This window comes from Sus scrofa, chromosome 17 (genome assembly GCF_000003025.6).
Source record: "Sus scrofa isolate TJ Tabasco breed Duroc chromosome 17, Sscrofa11.1, whole genome shotgun sequence".
Taxonomy (NCBI): Eukaryota; Metazoa; Chordata; class Mammalia; order Artiodactyla; family Suidae; genus Sus; species Sus scrofa.
This window is the reverse complement of record NC_010459.5, coordinates 8,091,183-8,110,767: the sequence shown is the minus strand read 5'-3', so window position 1 is coordinate 8,110,767 and position 19,585 is coordinate 8,091,183.

Here is a 19,585-nt window from a genome sequence, read left to right as displayed (position 1 = left end):
TCAACATTCTTTAGCTGTTTTAGGTTGAGCATGTTAATTAAGACAGAGTGTATTCTTCCATTTTCCATGGAACAAAACTCTGTGTGATGGACATAATTTCTTCTCAATAGCTGTGCCACATTAATTTGAGTGTGCAAGCTCTTACATTCTAAAACCAACATCATCAACATGCAGGACAGAGTCTCAGATCTTTCTAGAATCAAAATATAAGGTATAGTTATGAGTCCTCAGAATATGAATCTATAAATGAACCAGGATGCATGGTGTAGGCCTATATTGAAGGGAGACTTAGACTTTGACCTGCAGATGTAACCATAACCTTTTTGTCAGAATTAGCGTCATTGGGGTTAGAATGGCTTCAGCATTTAGCAACTACATAAGACTGGATTTAGCAACAACGACTAAAAGGTGAATCCTTGGAAATCAGGGTGATAAAGCTTTGCCTCTCTCTGATAGGATTGATTCAGAAACCTGATTAGGTGTGTAGGCGTGTGTTAGAAGAGTGAGCGTCAGAGGGACAGGATGTGACTTGACTGGCCGGCGCTGGCTTTGAAGATGAGGGAGCTATGAGCCAAGGTATAAGGGCAGCTTCCAGAAGCTGGGGAAGGCAAAGAAACCAGTTCTCCTCCAGAGCCTCCAGAAAGGCATGAGATCCTCCCAACAGTTTACCTTTAGGCCCAGAGAGATAATTTGAAACTTTTGACCTCTAGAACTCTAAGATGATACATCTGTATTATTTAAATGACTATGTTTGCGCTAGTTTTCTACAGCAGCAATAGAAAATCAACTCAGTGTTATATACATTTCCACATTTTATGAAAACACAAATGATTACAAAAAGAGAAAGATTCAGAGGGTGCTTTAGCTCATAAACTGAGAAGTTCCATCTGGAAGTCAGATCCCAGAAACAGTCCTTTTCCCTCCATTCAGCCTCATAATCAATGATACTCATGTTATTTTGTGGGTACTTGTTGACGCCTTGCAAAGCTGTACCCCATGCCATACATTTCCTAAACAGCAGAGTTTAGAGCAATCGTTTCCATTCAAATGCTACTTTCAACAACCATTTGTTTTTTTTCTTTCTTTAATGCATTTTAATTAAAAGTAAGAAGAGAATTAAAAAGAGATGGAAGAACTTAGGCAGCTGTAATGTGTAGGTGTATATTGCAGCCTGAAGCCTTATGCTCAGTTTGAAGGTACAAACGCAGTGATTATAGATATATTTCTAAATGAAATTCTGCATAAACCCTACCTTTGAACATGAGACTTTATGGAAGTTAAAAAAGACTTTGATTCTTTATGAATGCATGCTGGTTTTTCTTGATGTTTAACTAATTCTTAGGATGGAAGTCTATGCCACAAGTGCTCATTTGACAGAAAGACGTCTTGTTTTAAAAATACAAATAATTGCACAAATAATTGTTGGGTAAATGCTTCCAGTTACTAATAGCAGTCCCAGTTTTGAACATAGCATTTTAATGTAAAGAATTTGCCCTTACCAGGCAGTGAGAAAAATTGCAAAATCAAACAGTCACTGTGAGAATTTAAAACTATACAAAGGAGAGTTAATTTAATACTTGGTTCCTTCAGGGACTCTGCTGCATTTAGACCCGCTGAAATGTGCCTTAAAAAGCAAACTCATTTTACCATTAGCATAAGCAAAACAAGTCTGCTCAAAAATATTCTACTGTAAAAGGTCTCTGGGTCACCCACTGCTTTAGGTATATGTTGGTGTCTCTATTACCATTTAGATTATCACAAGTAATCCTAAAATTTGTTAAGACACATTAGTAGTATAATATAGAAGTCTATAGCAAAACTAGAATAAATAATACCTTGTTTCCTACATCATTAGACCAACAGAAAACACTATAGGGATCACGGTAACTGCTGATGTGTTATTGTCATTCATTATTAATACTAATAATTTTCTTGCCATATAACTAGTAGCTTGCTTTGTGTTTTAAAATACAGTTAAGTCCCCTTGGCTCCCTATCTACTCCATATTCAATGCTTACTATTTTCTGAAGTTCCATTCTCTTTCTATTGTAAATTCTGCTTAAGCCTTTCAATATCTTTATGGAAATTAATATCTTGCCGAATAGAGTTGAGGGAGTTATTTTTTATTTATACAATAAATATGTACATATACAAAGCTGAAGCAAACATACCCACTTCCATTAAATTATTTAACAGTCAAAAGGGAAATTAATATATGAACTTAATATTAAGAATGCATCTATTTAGAGCAGGAGAATCTTGAATTTCAATCCTGCTCCATTCCTGTCTAGTCCTGTGGTCTAAGACAAGTTACTTAGTGTATTCGAACCTCAGGGGGGTTTGCGGCTGTTGTTAAAAGATCAAAATCTTCCCCTTCCTTATAGGTTGGTTGTGTTACATATGTTCATCTAAACTATATACAATATCTAAAACATCCTACCCCGACCCTTTTTTTTTTCCTTTCCCACCAGCACCTTGATTTGGTTCTTAGGGTACGGAGATTCTAGAAGTAGGCATGATCTCCACTGGGCAATGAGCTATAACAGGAAGATTTTGGAGCTTCCTTCAAAGATTGAAGGGAACGAGGAGACTCTTTCTTCCTTGCTCTTAATCACTTTGCACCTTCACGCACAGTTGCATGAAAACACGATGCTTAGGATGGTTCCCCTATCGGGGACCGAGAAGGCAATTTCAGGAGAGATTCCAGTGGCTATCCACTTGAAGAATTACCATTTGGTGGCCGGAAGCTCCTCTTGGTTCAGGACTTTTGGTGGGACATGCTGCTGTATTCAGATAAACCCTGTACTAGTAGGGATTTATGGATTGTAAATGTACCATGCCTTGTTCATGTTGTTTTAAGACAGTTTAAAGACAGTCACAAGAGGTCTTGATAATATGTTTGATAAGTTCCCAAATGGAAGAGAGAAGTGCAATGGAGAAAATTATAGCTTTCGTGGTGGAGAGATCAATCCCTTTGGGCTTTGATGGGTTTTTTGGTCTCTGAGTATGGAGAGGATGGAGGGGGCATGTGACAGAATTCCAGTTGGAGGGAGCAGATCCTTTTCCCACAGGTGCAAGTCATGCTTCAAGCCTCAGTGTAATTAGGGGATCAAAGGGGATGTGCGAAAATTCAGAGCTTCTCACTTAATATTGGGGGCTTGCCTTCTTTCTGAAAGCTCTTCCAAGTATATTATCACTGGGTTATCTAAGGACTTCCACCCAGTAAATCATAGGTTCAGTTTGGCTTCGTTTTGAAAAAATATCTTGATAACTGGCTCTAATAGTTTTAGAATATAGTTTTGTTTCTGTTTGAATTATTTTCTGGTTTATTATTGTTATTATTATTATTTTGGCCATGCCTGCAGCATGTGGAGGTTCCTGGGCCAGGAATAGAACCCCCACAACAGCAATGGTCCAAGCCACATCAGTGACAATGTTGGATCCTTAACCCACTGAGCTACCAGGGAACTCCTTGTTTCATTGATTTTTAAGGAAAAAAATCATTAATTTAGTTCGTGAGTTGGTAAAACACATATATTAGCCACGGTTTATTTTTTTGTCCTGCACAGCATTATGATTTTTGTTACCATGCATAAACAGATTTTAAAAAGTGAATCTTGGGGCTTATACAACTTGGTTTCTATGTCAGCACTAATCAACATTTGGTGTAGATGTGACAGAGGGTCCCTGATCAGAGAAAGACTGGAGTCTGTGATTATTCATAGCAGAGGCTGGCCATAGCTGCCCTCTGGGCATCATGACCCTGGCTTCAGCACAGGATGTCCTGCCTGCTCCAGGGCTGATGTACAGTCCAAAGCATCTCAATGCCAGAATGACTCCCTCCCCATACACCTTAGAGGTGTATCTAAGGACCTTCAGGCCCAGAGGCAGAGGTGGGGTGTATAAGATCATGTAAGCTGTTGATTCCCTCATGTTCCCTGGCTAGCCCTGAACAAAACCAGAAATAGAAGAGATGAGACTTCCTCACTGTCACAGTATCTCATCATCATGTCATCTATTTTGGATCTTTTCAACTCTTCATCAGCTTTTCCAAAATGTTTATCTTTTTAGGTTTTACCCATTCACATTTTTAGAATTTTTCTATTTTTTGCAGAAGTCTATTTGTGAAAGAAGCACATCTTTGATTACCTTGAATAATTAGAAATAAAAATAACATTGAAAAGAAATGACAGAGTACTTAAAAGAATAGACAAGAGCCATGGCAGTTATTAAATATGATGATGATAGGTAATATCATGACTTCATTAGGTAGCATTATGATGTAATAATACTAAGTCCTATTATTTTGCAAATCAGAAATTTTCTCACAGTTAGATGTTAGAGGTGAAGTTAGGCTATACCCTTAGTTCTGCTCTTTTTTCTATATCATGAAGCTTTACTATAGCTCAATACTTAGCACATTGGACGGAAGATAGAGAAAATAAAAACAGAAAAAGAAAAAAAAAACCCTCTAGTTTTGAATTCAAATATCTGATCTCTAAAGAAAGGGAGTCAAAAAGGTCAAGTACAGAGGAATCATTTGATTGCTGCCAAAATGATTGTTATGTATATGCGTATTTTTTTGGTTTGTTTTTCTTAGGGCCCTGCATTTTAAACACTTAATGAAAGAGAAGTTTGGTAATACACTGGGATGAAAACAAAACATATTCCAGATCTAACATACTTACCTTTAAATAGAAATCATAGGCAACAGTGATTGGTGGCATGTCTTCCAGGAACCAGGTATACTGTTACACAGAGGTTAAAATTATGGTGCTTGCCTTTTCCTGAATATATTATGTCCCACGTTGAGAAGTGTAATTTTTCACAGTATTTTGAAACAGGTAAAATGGGTGTTAATTTAAGACCAGAAAATATATATTTGGGATCAATTCTCACTTTGTAATACTAACAATTAAGGTGTGAGATAATTAAAGATTTTAGAGGAATAATCAACATTTAGCTTAAAAGGGTTTTCAAATAAAGACTATTTTAGGCTTTAAAAATCACTGTTTATATTTTTCAAATTAAATAAATGTGACATTTAAAACACTATGCATATCCTGTTAGTTTGGGGGATTGTATGATTTTCAAATAGCTCTATTAACCAAAAAGCAATCTTAAATAATCTTAAATATTTGCCATAACTTTAGAGCATTCAGTAAAATGGAAGTCAAGTGTTTTTAATAGCATCGCTTTAGGGATGTAGTGTACACCAAAACTGTATTCACCCATGAATTACTACATAAATTTGATTAACTTAAATGTGTGGTAAGTTCCTTCTTGTTAATGTAAATGGAACAAATTAGTGTTCTAAATAGAAGAGGGGCATAGAATTAGTAGAAGCAACACAAATATCCTAGATTATCTCGGCTGTTTTTAAATGCTTTGTTTCTTTAATTAAATGAAATCTCCTTTCTATAATTGAATTTTAAATGATTTTACCTCAATAATTAAATTTCCCCCAATATATATGTTTCTTTGGTAACATTTAAATGTTACAGTGTAATATGTATAGTCATAGGGTGGTCTGAGTGTCTTTTAGAGCAACTAGGATTTTATGCTTTTAATTCCCTCCCTCACTTTATCATATTTTGTTGCAACAATACCAAAATAAACTATTTTTTGCTGTACTTTTTCTACTTCTGAGGGATGAACTTACATAACTTTTTTTGTATTTTTTGCAATCCCTGAGCATTTCAACCATCAAAATATGAACATCATTTAAAATCAGAAAAAAAAGTAAACTCTTCTATTTTGAAAATAAATCATTTTATTATTAAAAACTTATCAGAGCAGGGTAGAATCCTTATCATTTTTAATGTTCAGGCACATTATTTATTGAGGATGACTTGTCAGGGAAAATTGAGTCCATTATCCTCTGGGGTTAACCATGGCCTAGTACTGGGTGGATTAGTGGATAAACTCATAGATCTTGGCATGGAAGCTCTTGAGTATAGATCCCAGCTGTGCTGCTTGTTATCTGCTTTACCAAGGGCAATAAAAAGAAAGATATTCATGGCAGCAAAATTTATAACACTAAAAGTTTGAAACAACCTAAATCTCTATTAGCTTCCCCTTCTGAAAATAGCTATAAAAATAGTAGCTGCTTCATAGGGTGGATACCAGGATTTGGTATATTAGTCTATGAAAGGCCTTAGAACAAAACCTGACACTGTATCATGCTATATTAGGTGTTATTATGGGCCATAATAGAGTATGAAACACTCCAGAAAAAATAAGTTTGAAAAAAGGACTTATAGAAATATTAAGAATAACCCAAAACTTTCAGTGGCATTTTCCAAGAGACTTTTCTCTGTGGGATCACACTGTTCCAGAGGAGAGGGTGATTGAGTGTTTGCCTAAGGATAGAGGTGGTTGATGCCTGTAGATTCACCAGCAGTGGACACACACAGATAATTTAGCGGAAAGGAAATAAATACAAATGACCAATTAACAATGAAAATTCTTCACCCTTACCAAGAATTAAAGAATCCCAAATTGAAAAAAGGACAAGATATGATTCACTTATCAAATTTGCAAAGATTATCAAATAAAGTCTAAAATACAAGGTTTCAAGGGTCAGAAGCACATTTTTATACATTGCTGATAGGAGTGAAAATTAATCAGACTTTTGAGACCAATCTAGCAATATAGAGAGGAAACACTTAAATACTCATAACCTTTGAGTTAGCAATTCTCCTTGGGTGGAGTTATGCTGAGGAAATAAAGAGAAAGACATTCATGGCAGCAAAATTTGTAACACGAAAAATTTGAAATAACCTAAATTTCTAGTAGGAGGTACTTAGTTTAATAAACGGGAGTACACCTTCACGATAAATGTGGTACAACTGTTACACCAATATTCCTAAGTAGTTTGGAAAGGCTGAATTTAGAAAAGTAGTACTACTTAATCAGTACTGATTATGTTCCCTAGGTGCAAGGAACTCTACAGTTTTGCCTCCTGGTTTTATTCTGCCCCATGACTCCTGCTTCTCCTGGCATAGCTGCTAACTTTGGGGTGAAAAACTGGATATGATCTGCTCTAGCCTTTTTTTCCTTTGGGGATCCAGCTGCTTGCATAGGACTTCTGCTTTCTGTTCCTCTCCATTGACAGAATTTTTTTCCTGAGTCATCTTCTTTCCAACCATGCAAGAAAGCTTGCTTCATCCAGTGCTACCCATGATAGTGTTTAAGTCTGCTTACTTCTAATATTCAGTTAGCAAGATTATTTGGCTACCCCACTAAGGCACATACTGAAGCTTAGCTTTTATTACTAAATGAAGGTATATTGACTTCCCATCTCCCAGTCCTGTTTTGTATCTCTTCTTCAAAATCTTGGTGGGAAAGAAAATTGTTATATCCTATAAGGCTCTCCACATTCTCCAACATTTGAAATTGCCCATTCATAAAAACTACAGAACAACGTACTTCAAAATGTAGACATTATTTTAAATCTACAAATATTTTTTATCCCACACTCTCTGTGGATCAGGGATCCAGGCCTGGTTTATCTAAGTGCCACTGCCTCAAGCTCTCTCAAAATGTTGCAGTCCAGGGTGGGCTGTGAGTGTTGTGGGGCTTCAAGTCCTCTTCAGGGAGATAGAACTCAAAGACTCTGGCCAAGACAAAAAGGAGCAGACCCTTATCATCACCCCACCCAAATCACTGTAGTGCCCCCTCACCCACCTTGAGAATCCTGGCCTACTCTTTACTGCCCCTACTAGGAAAGGTATGTGGCCCACTCCTCACCCCACCCCTATAGGGGTCTTACATACCCCCAACAAACAAGCAAGTGTATCCTAAGACCCCTCTTCCCCCAAAGAGTCAGCAGATCAGCAGGTGTATCACAAAAACCTCTTCTCTCTCACTGGGCTATAAAAATAGACAAGACCACATGCTTAGGGTCAGCCCTCTCTGATTATCCGGAAATTGTCCCACTGTGATAGCAGCATCTCTCATCTCAATAAACTCTTTTCTCTTAACCTAGCTATGCTGGAAAGCTCCTTTTCTAACCCATGCACACCAATCATGACAACTATGATCTCATGTGATGGTTTCCAGGTTCATTCATGCTGTTGTCCGAATTTCGTTTCTTGCTGGCTATCAGCAAGAGGCCTCCCTCAGCTCCTTGCCACAAGGAACCTCTCCCTACGACAGCTCACACATGGCAGCTGGCTTCCCTTGGAGTTTAAGGAGAGCAAGAGAATTTAATACCAGACAGAAGCCACCCTCCTTACACCCAATTCTCAGAAATGATATCCCCATTCCTTTTGCTATATTCTGTTCTTTGACATTGAGTCACTAGTTACTTCTCTGGCTTGAGTCACAGTCCAAGATCAAAGGGAGATTACACAAGGATGCAAATACCCAGAGGCTAGGATCACTGGGGACCATTTTAGCGGCTGCATACCCCGGAAGTGTGACATTCATTTATCACAAGCCAGGCACATAGATTATCTCGTTTAACCTTTGTAACAATACAATGAGGCAGTTATGTAATTAGTCTATTTTTAAAATCAGGAAGTTGAGGCTCAGAGATGTTAAGTATATGACTTAACATCTCACAAGACAATAAGCGGCTGTCAAGGGATTGGAACTGTGGCTGTCTGCTTTCAAATTGTGTCCATTGAACTACTTTCCTTTTATTAAGGAAAAAAATTAAATTTCAGATATGTGAGTACATTTCAAGCTCTTAGTTATGTTAAAAAATATGTAGAAAAAGATGGAAGAAAATTTGTTAAAATGTAAGAAAAAATTTTGAACCTTTGGGTTAAGGCATTATGAGTGGCTATTTTTTTGTTTTCCTTTTTATGTTAATCTTTATTCTCCAAAATGCTTATACGGACCTTTCATTTATCTAATATGAGAAAAAGCAATGAAAAAAAACAAAAGCTCTCTTTCTGATGAGGTTTACCTTGGTGCACTAAGAGGGTGTGGTCTGTTCTGAATGCAAGTAAAAGCGTGCACTGTCTGTAGAGAATTAAAGAAAATTACCTGCTGATAAGTCAGTCATCTTTTTAATATCACTCAATTCTAAACAATATCAGTATTAAAAAAAAAATCTTCCTCCTGGGACTGCTACTCTCATCCCTTCCCCCTCAACCATTTGATTAGTCTGGAAATATAGAAAATAAATATACACATATGCATGTGATTATATCCAATAGTAATGAGTTATACAAAAAATAAAGCAGGGTCTAAGGAGAGAGCAGATAATGGGAAAGGATACTTTTAATCTAGGGCAATCAATGAAAACTTCTCCAAAAGGTGACATATCAATAGACACTAAGTTGAGGGAACAGGAATTGTTTTTATAATCAGAAAATAAGACAAAGGCAAATACCATATGATATCACTTATAACTGGAATCTAATATCCAGCACAAATGAACATCTCCTCAGAAAAGAAAATCATGGACTTGGAGAAGAGACTTGTGGCTGCCTGATGGGAGGGGGAGGGGGAGGGAGTGGGAGGGATCGGGAGCTTGGGCTTATCAGACACAACTTAGAATAGATGTACAAGGAGATCCTGCTGAATAGCATTGAGAACTGTCTAGATACTCATGTTGCAACAGAAGAAAGGGTGGGGGAAAAACTGTAATTGCAATGTATACATGTAAGGATAACCTGACCCCCTTGCTGTACAGTGGGAAAATTAAAAAAAAAAAAAAGAAAAGAAAGAAAACACTGGGTGTCCCATTGTAGACTACAATCCATGACAATTTTACCACTCACTCGTTTCTACTTTCAATCTTTTAGTCCTTCAGTTAAATCCACTTTGATTGCGTGCCAATTATGTGACAAGAACGCTGCTAGGCATTGAGAATTCAAGACTGAGTAAAGCAGGTACGGTTTCTTCTCCCATTAGTTTGAGAATAGTATGAGGGCTGTGGTTGTTCATCACTGGGCGACTGAGAAATATAACTGCAAATGGTGGCAAGTATGATAAAGGACACTCTCTCCCAGGCTGCCGTGGGAAAGAAGAAAACATCTTCAGGGGTCAGTGAGCTCCACCACAGAGGTTATTGAACTGTGGCTATAGATGACACCTATGTGGGGAAAACTATATAATAAAAATAGAATCAGGTTGAGGAGAGCACCTTGACAGACTCCAAAACTCAGTGGCCAAGTATAGAGGAAGAGTTGCATGACTCACTGAGGGGAGCCAAACCCTTGGAGAGGTTGGGATGGGAGGAAAGTCTAGTGACTGGAAAGGAAGACAGCTTCTTCAAAAGAAAGCACAGCAAGAAAGTGAGTGATAGCTTAGATGAGGAGTGAAAAGAATGATTAGAAGTTAGTGACTTGGATGTTAGGAAGTCTAGGGACAGACTAGGAAGATTGGGGTGGATGGACACATTAATGGAAGAAGAGGAAACAGAGACTGTGTGTCAAAGTATCTTTTAGAAGATTTCTAGCTGTAAAGGAGGGGAAAAAAATGAGATGGTGTCTAAAGAGGAAAATGCAGCCGAAGAAAAGTTTGGGATGCATTTGAATTTTTTTTAAATATGAAATAAATTACAGTTACTGACATAGTAATGATTTTGTTCCAGTAGGGAGAAAGGAGGTTGGCTGCGGGGTGGGCATTTGGAAAAAAAAAAAAGTGCCAGTGCCTGAGAAGGAGGTTGAGAAAGGAATCTACTGAGGTCTAGAAGAGACTGAGGTCTCATGAAAGTTCTTTTTTCTCTTTAGTGGAGGCAAAGGGAACATTTCAAACTTTTAAAAATGGAGAAGCTTAGAATTTGGGAGCCATAAAATGCAAACTTTACACCCAAAGATATTTTCATTACCAATCTCACTTTTTAAGGTATTTTTTTATGAATCCATTGTTTTTATTCCCATAACAACCTGGTGAGATTGATCAGGACATATGTAAATCAATTCATGTGACTTATCTATGGCAGCACAATGTCAATCATGCTGTTTATAAAGTATCAAGAGACCCCAATCTCTTGACTGTCCTGTCAATGAGCTTCTTTAAACCACACTATAGCTCCCTGTTCTCCTAAATCCCTTAAGTGTAATGATGAAGTTCAAACTACAAGTTGAAGACAGTGGAAAAACATGGAAGAGAAGATTTGGCTCACTATATCTGGAGACACAGTTAAGTGTTTAATTTACACTCATTGAAAGGAAGTTATAATATACAAAATATGCTCATGAGGCACACATGCAAGGATCTTTTATACAAACTGAAGCACATTGTAAAGAACTGTCTGCTCTTGGACTTTTTTTTCAAATGTCTGCCTCCTCCGTACAGTTCACCTAAACTGGCTCTGGAGCTCTTGAGATTCAAATCCCTCAGACTCTGAATAGACTTCTGAGGCCCCTTGTGCCTCTTGCTTAATAAAAGAGTAACAGTTTAGAAACCTCTGAAGTTTGATATCGTGTATATTTTTACTAGATGTGTATGTGTGAATGTTTGGAAAAAATGCCAAGCTATATGGAGATAAGCAATAACAGGAACAAAATTAAATAAATGATATTGATGCCTACTGAGTACCTACTATTTTCTGTTTTCAAGGTTGAGATGATCTCATATCAGTGTTATTTCATTTTTACTGCTTAGTCATGGACACAGCACTGATTCAGCTGTCAAACACACACCATGGCTGACTCATATATAGAGACCAGGATTTTCTTGGAAGCACAGGTAAGCTTTTTCCAAGAGATGATGAGGGTCCTAGGAAATAACTGATCTTATTTCAAGCTCATCATTTTTCTCTAAGACACATCGAGAAGCACAATCAATTCTTTCTCCTCCTTTCCCCCAGTCATGCTGAACTATGCCATGTTCTCTTTTAAGTCCTGGCATTAGTAAATCCTGCTTGCCCTCCTTGGGATGCTCTTCTCTCTGCTCTCACCTCCAAACCCCATCCTGGCCTCCATGAATCTTGCAAATTCCAATTCAGCCCTCAGGTCTTTCTCCAGAAAGGTCACTCTGACCTCTTCTCCTTGCAATTCCAAGACTGCCTAGAGAGTAGTCTCCGATACCTCCCCATAGCACTCTCTGTCTCCATGACAACCCCTCAGCCAAACATCAAAGGACTGGAAACTTCTTGAGGACAAAAATTATGTCTTGGTCACTGTTCAATATCCAAGGCCCAGCACAGGATCAGACATAGTTAGCATTTGAATCCAGGACTGTTGATCGGCCTTGGGCCCTTGTTGGCTCCATCTTGACACTAGTTGCATTTCTCTTTAAGCTGAACTGATTGTATCTACTTTTCAAGGCCCTGTAAAAATTGGACAATACTTATAAAGCACCAATTGATCATGATTTCATTTAAAAATTATTTTACTTAAACCAGTGGTCCTCAATCAGGGCAGGTTATGCCTGGAGAGGTGTTCGATTGTCAGAGCTGGGGCTACTGACATCTAATTGGTGAAGGCCAGGGATGCTGTTAAGAATCCCACCTGCACAGGACAAAAATGTGTTGAGTGACCCAAAACGTTAATAGTGTGGCAACTGAGGAATCCTGCTTTAAGACTGTTCTCAGTCTTTTGTTTACGTGAGCCCATCATTTCTTCTTTACTGTAACTCACCAGCTCTTTATGGCATGCACTGCCCTTATGCCACATTGTACCTGTACAGCTTGCTAGGGTAACAGGCCAACTGTGTTTGGCAGTGGGATTTAGTGCATAAGAATAATCCTTTCATCACTTTGAAGTGAGGTTGTGGAATCAGGCATTTTTTTGTGGCTGGACTAATTACCAAACACAAATATTCTAAACTAATCACATACAAAATGTTCTGGGAAATTATTGAGATAAACTAATAATCTGTAAGTGTTAAATTAATTTAATTCTTTTCAGTTACGTTGGATTGTGTAGGAAACAGAAGCAGCAGAAGTAATAAGATTCAGTTTATGCCTTTTTTCTGTGCAGGTTGTAGGGCTGGGATTTACTTCTGAATGCTGCTGCTGTGCTAAATTTTCCAAACAAGCATGAGGATAACTTTTCAAAGAACTTGAAAAATATATTTTATTTGACCTCAGTCATATAAGGAATTCAGCTAACCTCATGCACTAGGGGATAAGTCACTCTGTAGTAGATACGTTTGAATCCTGTCTTAAAAAGACTTGGTTCCTAATCATCTTGCAGTGATTTTATAGTTATTTTTAATTTTTTTCTGTTCCACTCTATGAGTTGCATAGAACTTTTTTTACAGGAGGCAGCATCATGCCTGTGAGGGTTGGTTATTCCATTTCAGTCTTCTCCTTAAGATTCATGTGGTATCATTTTTCTCTTCTCCCAGATTCTTTTTTCTTCTTCAGGGAATGCCTGGTAGTTCAAACCAGGTTGATCATTTACCTAGTGCCAAAACTACTGGTGGTTTAGTTAATTGCACCAGACCACTTTAGTATCTGAGTGTACTTATTAAAATTATTTTTTATTTTTATTTTTTGTCTTTTTGCCATTTCTTGGGCCCCTCCCATGGCATATGGAGGTTCCCAGGCTAGGGGTCGAATCGGAGCTGTAGCCACTGGCCTACGCCAGAGCCACAGTAACACGGGATCCGAGCCCACGTCTGCAACTTACACCACAGCTCACGGCAATGCAGGATCCTTAACCCACTGAGCAAGGCCAGGGATCAAACCTGCAACCTCATGGTTCCTACTCGGATTCGTTAACCGCTGAGCCACAACGGGAACTCCATGAGTGTACTTGTTAAAGTTAATCTAAGTGACAGGCCATATTGGTCAAAATGGCAGCTTTATTCACCATTGCATAGTGAGGAATAAATGAAATACAAATCTTGGAATCTGGATTCTGTGTCCTATTTTAACACATGTAATTAATTGTTTTCAAGTATAAATAGTGGAAAGTAGGGAGAAAACTGAGATAAGGGGAAATTTGGTTACAATGGAAAGCCTATGCGAGACAGCTTCAGGGCTGGTTTGATTCAGCAGCACGTCTGTCTCTCCTCTTTGCCTTCTATGATGTTAAATTTTTTGTAAGATTGACTGCCTTCGTGATAGTAAAAGGCTGCAGTTCCAGGCTTTTATGGATAATTCGCACAGACTAGAAGAGGAAATATTTCTTTTGGAAGCTCTAAAAGGGTAAGATTTCTTTTTCAGAAATCCTAGTCAAACTCCCCTTACATCTCATTGGCCCTAAAATGTGTCATGTGCTCTTTTCTAACAAAATTATCTGACCAGGGTAAGGTCAAAACTTACTGACTCAAGCTGGAGAATGGAATCAATTTTAAGAACATGAGGCTGGTGTTACCCTGACGGAATTGATCAGTTGGTGTTTGCCCCTGGAAGTGGGGATGAACATCTTTATCCATGTTCTATTACCACTGCCTTTTTTTTTATTATTTGTATCTGTCTATCTGCCTACCTAACTAGGATGCGAATTCACAGGCTTGGGGCTTCTGACTTACTTCTCTTCATATTTCCAGATCATAGTGCACATCCTTTTGCATCATGGGTATTCAAAATATTTGCTCATTGTGAATAAAATAGCAGTTCCCAATATAAGCTGCTATTAGGCTTGTTCCCTTTCATTGATTCCAAAATCACTCACATAGGCGCCTACATGATACCAGGTGTATGGAGGCCCCCTGGGAATAATGACCCAGTTTTCTGCTTTTAAGGAATATACAGTCTTAGAAGAAAAGGTAAGTATATAAACAATTTCAATAAAACGCAACAGTGCTACTGCAGAGCAGGGCGGAGCTCACGGTCGAGGCACTGACCAAGCTTCCTTGGATGAGGCTGTATCTCAGAGGAAGTACATAAAAATAACAATCTGGTTGGAGTTCCCATCATGGCTCAGTGGAAATGAATCTGACTAGTAGCTGTAAGGACACAGGTTCCATCCCTGGCCTTGCTCAGTGGGTTAAGGATCCGTCATTGCCATGAGCTGCGGTGCAGGTCGAAGATTTGGCTCAGATCCTGAATTGCTGTTGCTGTGATGTAGGCCAGCAGTTGCAGCTCAGATTCAACCCCTAGCCTGGGAGCCTTCATATGCTGCGGGCACAGCCCTAAAAAGACAGAAAAATACATACATACATGCAGACATCACGATCTGGGATGCTTCTCCAATAGAAGAGAGGTTGAAGGAAATGCAGGAAGGAGAGTGGTTCACCTGTTATGATGCTTATCATTCACTTAATAAAACCTCGCTGGAGATGGTAAATGCTTAGATGGGAACGGCCAGATCACTCCTGCGGTATTCAGCTGGCGTAAAAGAAGAGAATTCTGTGGAAGTAGCTCCTACAGTGTTTCAGTTGGATTAGCTCTCATCAATGGGGGGTGGGGGGCTTGTTACTTAGCACAATTCACCTTAGAATGAACTTTCATTGGAAAATAAGAGGCGTGCAGGTTTATAGAGTGCACATTAGGAAGAAGCCTGCATGGGTGAAGTGGGTGGTGTTCAGCAGGTGCGGATGGTGCAAATATGTTGGAGACTTTCCCATCCTTGTAAGAACATGGTGTAGGTATGAAGCAATCTATAGCACCTGACCCCTTAGGGAAGATGCCGGAAGCTTGACTCCTTAATTATTCTGTGTCCGACTATTATTTAAGAGCACATGAATTATAATATGAACTGGGTGTTACCTGTAACCTGTGATCACTTCAGTGCCAGTGAACCTTTCATGAATAGTATAGTGATACCAAACAGGACAGGAAACTGCAACTTCAAATGAGTTTACACAACACATGGTAAGGATTGTTTTGAACCTGTTGTCTAACTCTCACTCGCCTATCTCTCTTGACAATGATCATTATTAATAATAAAAGTCTCAAAAATATTTTTTTTTGGTCGACCAGTTGACTTAGGACATTTCCAAGAAGCCCAAGGTCAAGGAAGAACATGGCATGTCAGACAATGCAAACTTTTCTATGGGGAAGAACACCGTATGTGAGGTTGGAAGAAAATGAGGATTGTGTGGCAGGGAGCCCAAGGGAAGGGGGGATTACAAGGATGCAGGGTCAAATGCTGCATAAAAGTTAAAAACATAAAGGCTGGAACATGTGCGTTAAATTTAGCAACATGAGGATTGCTGACAGCCTGGGGGAGTGGAGTTTATAGTGCGTAAGTGGTAATTGCTGTTTGCTATGTGTCTGGTACTTCTTGGAGTGTGTTAGCTGTATCAACTCCTTTGTTGAAATAAGTATGACTATACTCCCTGGTTTTTCAGATGAGGAAGCTGAGCCACAGAGGGATTGAGTCACTTGTCTAAGGTGGCAGAAATAGTTAAACATTGAATCTTTTTTTTTATTTTTAAATTTTATTTTTTTAATTTTATTTATTTTTTCCACTGTACAGCATGGGGACCAAGTTACACTTACATGTATACATTTTTTTCCTCCCTTTGTTCTGTTGCGATATAAGTATCTAGACATAGTTCTCAGTGCTCCACAGCAGGATCTCATTGTAAATCCATTCCAAGAGCAATAGTTTGCATCCGTTAACCCCAAGCTCCCGATCCCTCCCACTCCCTCCCTCTCCCCCCCGGCAGCCACAAGTCTCTTCTCCAAGTCCATGATTTTCTTTTCTGTGGAAATGCTCATTTGTGCTGTATATTAGATTCCAGTTATAGGTGATATCATATGGTATTTTTCTTTGTCTTTCTGACTTATTTCACTCAGTATGAGAGTCTCTAGTTCAATCCATGTTGCTGTAAATGGTATTATGTTGTTTTTTATGGCTGAGTAGCATTCCATTGTGTATATATACCACATCTTCCTAATTCAATCATCTGTCGATGGACGTTTGGGTTGTTTCCATGTCTTGGCTATTGTGAATAGTAAACACTGAATCTTAACCACAGCTGTGTGGCTCCGGAGCTACCAAAGGAGATGCAGTGGGTAGAGAGGTGTCTTTTGAAAAGCCTGGCTTGGAGTTCCCATTGTGGCACAGCAGAAATGAACCTGACTAGTATTCATGAGGATGCAGGTTCAATCCCTGGCCTCGATCGGTTGTTGGAGACCCCAAATTACTGTAGCTGCGACATAGGCCGGCAGCTGTAGTTCTGATGCGACCCGCAGCCTGGGAATTTCCATATGCTGTAGGTTTGGTCCTAAAAAGCAAAAAAAAAAAAAAAAAGCAAGACTAGCTTAATGCCAAAATAAAGAATAAAGAAAGAAAGAGTATAATCATTGGCGAGATCTAGAGAGCTAAGGGATGTTTTTTCTAATTAGAGAAATTTGAGAATGTTTATAAACAAATGAGAAAAAACTAGTATATATACAGAAGAGAAAAGAGATAGCTGGACAGAAGTTTCTCAGGAGGCAGAAGGGGATGAGATCCAGGTAAAAGGGGAAAACTTTTTAACAAGAGGGAAGAAGGAAAAGATTAGAATGGATGAATGTGAGGAAGTTTCACAGTGGAAGTGGCAGGATACTGAGAGAATTGGGGGCTGATAAAATTATTTTCTTCATCAAATGTGAGGAAAGGACTTCTCTTGTGGTGCAGCGGGTTGAGGATCTGGCCTTGTCACTGCAGTGGCTCAAGTCGCTGCTATATTGCAGGTTCGATCCCTGACCTGGGAACTTTCACATGACGGGGCAAGGTGGGGGGGGGCACAAAAAATGTGAGGAGAGTGAGGAAGGACTGAAATAAGAGGTCTGAGGAGGATGGCGTTTTGGAAAATAACTCATAGAGATTGGAGTGGAAGGTTGATGATGAAACGTAGATGGATTATCTGGTAAAGATGAGCGCCCAGGTGGGTCTGGAGAACAGAAAAGGGACAGTGGAATGCTGATAAATTGGGTCTTTGGAAAAAAATCAAATGCCCTGATTTGTGGTATTTACCAGCTTTGCTGCAATAAACATTCCCAACATGGCTGACGTCAATGGTTTAACAGTCGACTTGCAAAATGTCTGAATTTCTAATCATGAGCCTTTAGGGACAGTATAATCAGCTCTGGTGTTTTACTGCACTGCATCTGTGTGCTTGTGTGGTCTCCTCCCCAGTGTGGTGTGACAATGGAAGGAAAGTTCTTGGGTTGGTCCAGGGTTGGGATTTGGCCCCATGAAAGGTACAAAAGGAAAAAGGGGCAAGAAAGTTCAAAATATTGCTAAGTGAGTGTTTAATGTGATATGATCACAGGGGCTGTAGATTGGATAAGACAGCAGAGGTGTGGAGATTAAACGCTTGCTGAAATTGAAAAACAAATGTACTGGGAATAATGGGTATTAATAACAGGAGGAGGGGATTACTTCTTTAAGGAATGAAAGATCACCTTGAGGTGATCAAGAGCAAGTGGGAAAAAAACCATTAAAATCCTCCAAGTGTTCCAGTGCTATTGCCACTTAGCAAAAGCAACGTGAGTAGACAGTTTACATACTAAAGTAAAGGGCAGGAGTTCCTGTCGTGGCTCAGGGTTAATGAATCTGACTAGTATCTCGAGGAATAGGTTCGATCTCTGGCCTTGCTCAGTGGGTTAAGGATCTGGCATTGCCACAAGCTGTGGTGTAGGTCGCAGATGGGGCTTGGATCTGGCATTGCTGTGGCTGTGGTGTAGGCTGGAGGTCCAGCTCTTGTTTGACCCCTAGCCTGGCAACTTGTGCTGCAGGCGAGGCTCTAAAATAAATAAATAAATAAGGTAAAGGGCACCTGGGGATAAGAGGAAGGCGTGTGAATGAGATGCACAGGATGCCAGCTCTGTGTACCACACCTTAGACACTTACAGGTGGCCAGCTCCCTGTTGCATGGAGGACAGTGCCGCCTGACCTAGGACCCTAAGGGAATGTATACTCTCAGAATTTCACATCTCTGTTTGAAAAAGCCAAAACCCCCTAGCACCAAATAAGCTACCTGATGTGTCTGGCTTATTACCACTTTTCCTTTATTCACCCTACCTACTCCACCCTCCTACCCTCACAGCTGCCAGACAAGAATGTTCTGTATTCTGGAGTTCCCATCGTGGCTCAGTGGTAACAAACACAGCTAGGATCCATGATGATGCAGGTCGGATCCCAAGCCTTGCTCAGTGGGTTAAGGTTCTGGAGTTGCCATGATCTGTGGTGTGGATTGAAGATGTAGCTCTGATTTGGCGTGGCTGTGACTGTGGCTGTGCTGTAGATTGGCAGCTCCGATTGGACCCCTAGCTGGGAACATCTATATGCTGCAGCATGGCCCTAAAAAGACCTAAAAAATAAATAAATAAAAGAAGAAAAGAATGTTTTGTATTCTTTAGCCCTCAGCACTTTTACACATCCTATGTCCTTTATACGTAGAATGACTATGTCCATCTCTTATAATCTTTGCCAAATATTGACTTATTCATCAAGCCTCCATTCTAAAGTTTTTCTTTTTATAGAAATTCTTTCCCTTTCCTAGGTAATGCCCTTTATTGTGATAGTATAGTGTTCTGTGTGACATAAGTGGAAGTATTTCTCGCATTGTATTCCTATCTTTTATTTATTTCTCTCTCTCTGGTGCTAGGGTGCCGTCTCCTTAAAAGCAAGAATTGTGTTTTATTCATCCTGATATTCCTATTACTTAGCATAGCGCCAGATACTTAAGCTCCGTGCTTTTGTTTTTATTTGTTTAATGGTTGAGGTCTAGGTTGCTTGCAGACAGACAACCCTCAAAAGATCTAAACCATTCTGAAAAAAAGGGACAT